General features: G+C 41.2%; 1 long non-coding RNA gene across 1 annotated transcript; it reads right to left on the bottom strand.

Moving 5' to 3' along the window:
- Positions 1-2,759: 2,759 nt before the first annotated feature.
- LOC118596568 lies at positions 2,760-4,486 on the bottom strand. The gene is made up of 3 exons (XR_004946702.1): positions 4,295-4,486; positions 3,559-3,696; positions 2,760-3,371 (listed from the first exon to the last, which is right to left on the bottom strand). It is a non-coding gene; the product is annotated as an uncharacterized LOC118596568 (long non-coding RNA).
- Between the last annotated feature and the right edge of the window lie 282 nt (positions 4,487-4,768).

The raw sequence follows: 4,768 nt of genomic DNA, 5'->3' as shown, positions 1-4,768 counted from the left end.
GGTCATCATTTAATCATGTTTTGTTTTTTTTAATTAAATTACCTTTTACATGAACATTCCATAATGCTGAAAATGGAGGGGGTCTTTCGAATGAATGAGTGGGTATTCCTACAGTGGTTAATTTCTAACTGAAACTAACAGTGCTTCCTGTTGAGGCTGAGTATTGTACACCAATCTGTGAAACAAGAATAAACTAAAAAGTACCTTTCTGCTCAAAACTTTAGACACTGATGTGCAGAATACACTTCAGATCTATTTTTTCATTGCTGTGGCTTTGGGGAAGTCCATAGACTAGAATAGAGCTTTAACTTTGCTATAAGAGTTTATGGTGTTGAGAAGGCAGGAGGAGGGTATGTATGTACCCAACTTTTACTAAGTTAGTTAAAGAGAATTAAAAGCCAACAATGAGAATAGATAATGGCCCAGCAGTGTACTGTGTGAAGAATAATTATAACTAAGGGTTGGAAACCTCAATGAAAAAAAACCTTAAGTTCTTTTACACATTAGCTGTTCTAAGCAAGCCCCCACCCAAGTAGCTGCATTAATTGAAGGTGATTTCAGTATCAGCTACTGAGCACTTTCAAATTATATACTCATATTACATAGCAGTTAATGCAATTGGGGTCAACTCTAGCAGTGTTGCTATATGGGCTCTTACTTATGATCACAGTATTTTTGTATTATTATTCATTTGTTCACTTTGGCAAAGAATAGGCTTGTTGTTATCACAGTTTATGGAATTTTAAAACACTTTAAAATTGCACTTATAATGTGTGTGAAAGTAAGCATGTGGGAACACATGTGGAGGCCAGAGGACATCTTGTAGGAGTTAGTCCTTCCCTTCCATCATACGGGTCCAGGGGTTGAACTCAGGTCATCAGTTTGATGGCAAGTACCCTTACTGCTGAGCCACCTTGCTGGCCCTGGCCTTCTCATGATGAGCACTAAAAAATTAATTTAGTTTTTTAGTCAAATATATATACAACTAAGTTTTATAACATTGGTTAAAAATAAACCTGTTGTAGCATGAATCTTAAAGAGTCTTATTAATAAAATCAAACCTGAAGCTGGGTATTGGGGTGAATGCTGGAAGATCAGAAAAGCAGAATAAGCCACAGCCACCTCACCTTGCCAATTCCTCAGCTGATCCTGTTTCCTCAGACTGGAAACTTCTGAGTCCTCATCCAAATGGATCTCAGCTGAACTGCTTCTTGAAAGCCTGAAAGCTTAACCAGCTCTAGTTCCTAGTCCTCATGCCTTATATACCTTTCTGCTTCCTGCCATCACTTCCTGGGATTAAAGGCTCTTGTTACCAGGCCTGGCTGTTTCCAGTGAGGCCTTGAACTCACAGAGATCCAGGTAGATCTCTACCCCTGGAACGCTAGGATTAAAGGTGTGTGTGCTACCATTTTCTAGCCTCTATATCTAGTGGCTGTTCTGTTCTCTGACCCCAGATAAGTTTATTATGGTGCATGATATATTGGGGAACACATAATAACTACAACCTGTCCTCAACAATCATGCTGAAGAATCACATACACACTTCTACACATATGTATGAGTAGTAGTACAGAACACACATATAGAAATTTTAAAAGGTGAAATAATTAGCATTTAAGTTCTGAGTGGGGTGTCTTGGCAAACACTTGTAGTTCTAGCACTTGGCATGTGGAGGCAGGACATTCAGCTCCAGGTCACCTTTGAGCTACACCATGAGTTTGATTCCAGATTGGGCTCCAAAAAGTCCTATCTCAAAGAGCCAAAAATAAGTAAGAAATTTAAATGACATAGACAAGAACGATATGCTTCACTGTTTTAGAAAGTTTTGGTTTTAACATTTTATGACATGGTGATTTGAGTTTGATTTTTGAAAATACAACAGACTTGGGCCAGCAAGATGACTCAGTGGTTAATAAAGATGCCTGCCACATAAGCCTGGAGACCCGAGTTTAGTCCTTTGGGATCCACATAGACATTGAGAGAATGGACTCTATTAAGTTGCCCTTTCATTTCTACATGCCTGTGTGTCCTTATATATACTACATATGCACACACACAATAAATAAAAGTTAAAAATGTAAAAATACAATATATTTTAGAGCAGTTTTTATTTACAAAAATATATTTCATATAGAATTATCATATGCTTCCCATCCAGTTTGTTTGAATATTAAAATGTTCATGTTAGCATGGTATGTTTGCTATCCTTAATGAACAAATATTTACACATGAAGTTCACTGTTTATTCAGACTTCCCATGTATAACCGAAAAATTGTTTTGTTACAAGGATACCATTGCATATTTAGTTCTTGTGCCCCTAGACTGCTCTGGCTATAATGGTTTCTCCAATTGCTTCCTTTTGAAGATCTTGACAGTTCTGGAGTGCTCTTTTCTTAAGACTTCTCTCTCTCTCTCTCTCTGGTTCTTTTTCGAGACAGGGTTTCTCTGTGTAGTTTTGGTGCCTGTCCTAGATCTTGCGTTGTAGACCAGGAACTCACAGAGATCCGCCTGGCTCTGCCTCCCGAGTGCTGGGATTAAAGGCATGTGCCACCACTGCCTGGCTTCTGTTTTCTTTTATGTGTTATGAGTGTTTGTCTGCATGTGTGTATGTGTATTCTGTGGGTGCAGCGCCTGAGGAAGTCAGAGGAGGGCTTTGGATCCTTTGGAATTGGAGTCACAGGTGATTGTGAGCCACCATGGTGGGTGCTGGGAGGCAAACCCAGGGCTTCTGCAAGAACACCAAGCGTTTTTAACAGCTGAGCCTTCACTCCAGCCTGGTCAGATATTTTATAGGATGCCCTTCTTCTAACTATTCTCTGAATGCCCCCTCGCCCATTATTCTGGAGCTGTGGGCGTGATGAAGAAAACCACAGATGTGCAGTCAGATCCCATCAACATTATTTACTACCGACATGATTTGCCACTGAGTTCAGACCACACAGTAAAGTGATATCTAAGGGTTCAGTTCTGATCAACATCCAACATCCAACTAAACAGAGTCGTTTCCATGGAGAGAGCAGGGCTTCCTTCCAAATGCTGAGTTTGTTCTGTGATTCACTTCTATGTGCCTGCCAAAGATGCAGTGGCATCTACATCTGCCAGTACCACGTCAAGCACAACTGGATCTGCAAGCTGATGTGGCCCAAGTGGCAGGGTGACTAGTCGAGACCTGCTGCAGCTTTCTCTTCTCCCACATGGAGCCTGCCAGCTCCATGCCCCACTTTCTGTAGGAGGGGTGAGATACAGCAATTCACCTTTCATCTTAGAAGTGACTTCCTGACATCCTAAATCTTCACTGAAGTAGACTTTTGGGGAGCTGTCCCGCACCTGTGACACTGAAGCGTTGCCAACAGGTCCAGAGTGACTGTTACTGATGAGAAAGAAATGGGTCAGGCAGTTTAGAGAGGGATTGGGAAAGGGCAGCTCTGCTTCTGGGTCTTGGCAAGCAGCTCAGTCTCGGCCAGAAGCTGGGACTGTTCTTTCAGTAATTCTGCCCCGGCTGCAGGCCAGGGATGTCAAAAGCATTTTAGGGGTCTTGGTTCATTCTGGTTTCTTACCTTTCTTCTCCTTTATCTAATGTGACTGTCCATTTTGTCAGGCTGACACACTCTAGAATCACCAGGAGAAGAGTCTCAGTGAGGGCCTGTGTAGGTCAGGTGGCCATAAGATGCATGGAAGGGATTGTCTTTATTAGCCTAAATCACGGAGAAAGACACAGCCTAAATGTGTGCAACACCATCCCCTAATTTGGGTCATGAATTAATGATATAAAATAGAAAGCAAGCTGAGCACAGGAGTGTGCACATTCATCCTCTCTCCTCTTAACTGGATGTGACTAGCTGCTTCGGGTTCCTGTTGCCATGACCATCCTGCAATGATAGACTGTATGTAACTCAGAATCTTGGGCCAAAATAAACTTTCCCCCATCAGTTTCTTTTGGCAGGGTGTTTTATCATAGCAATAGGATAATAATAAATAATAATAATAAATAATAAAACTAAGACAAATAGCAACGTAAGGAGCTGAGCTGCCTGGAAGTTACGGGTCCTGAAGGTGTGCCCAAAACTCCAATCCACCCACCAGAATGGAGAAACTTATGAACAACTCATGGGTACAACCAATTGCCCTGATCAGCTGATCTCATCATGCCTCAACCCCGTAAAGTCTTACTAACAAAGACCTTGGTGGCAACCTTTCTTGGGTTTCCCTTCTTGCTATAAAGGAGTACTGCTTGTCCTGAGCTCTCTTCTATTAAAAAAAAACAAACAAACAAACCTCCTTTCTAATCCTCACCCTTATGTTGTCTGTGAAATTCATTCTTTGAGTTTTCTGGAAACTATTGGCTTAGGGTGGCCTTGGTGGCTGTTGGTTTTCCAGGACTTTAGCCCCAAGTGAAGAACCCTTGAGATGAAACAGCTTCTGTTGACTTCAAAGATCTCTCTTGATTTCTTCCCATTCCACTACTTCCTGCATATCATCATCAATGTAATGAATAAGTATGAGATTCTGTGGGAGGGAAAAGCAAACATGGAGACTGCTATGGACTAAATTACAACACAGAGTCCAGGAGTTAGTTTAACTCCATTGGGGCAGCAAAGCTTATTTCTAGTCTTGCTGGTTGAAAGGAAAACCCTTCTGATTTTCTTTTCAACAGGCATAGAAGAAAAAAAGCATTTGCTAGATCCATAGTTAGCAAATTATTGATAGAAGTATAAGTGAAATAACCATGTAACTGAGTTTGAGACTTCAGTGCCTTTGCCCAGGATC

This window comes from Onychomys torridus, chromosome 15 (assembly GCF_903995425.1).
Source record: "Onychomys torridus chromosome 15, mOncTor1.1, whole genome shotgun sequence".
Taxonomy (NCBI): Eukaryota; Metazoa; Chordata; class Mammalia; order Rodentia; family Cricetidae; genus Onychomys; species Onychomys torridus.
This window is presented reverse-complemented; position numbering and strand designations above follow the sequence as displayed.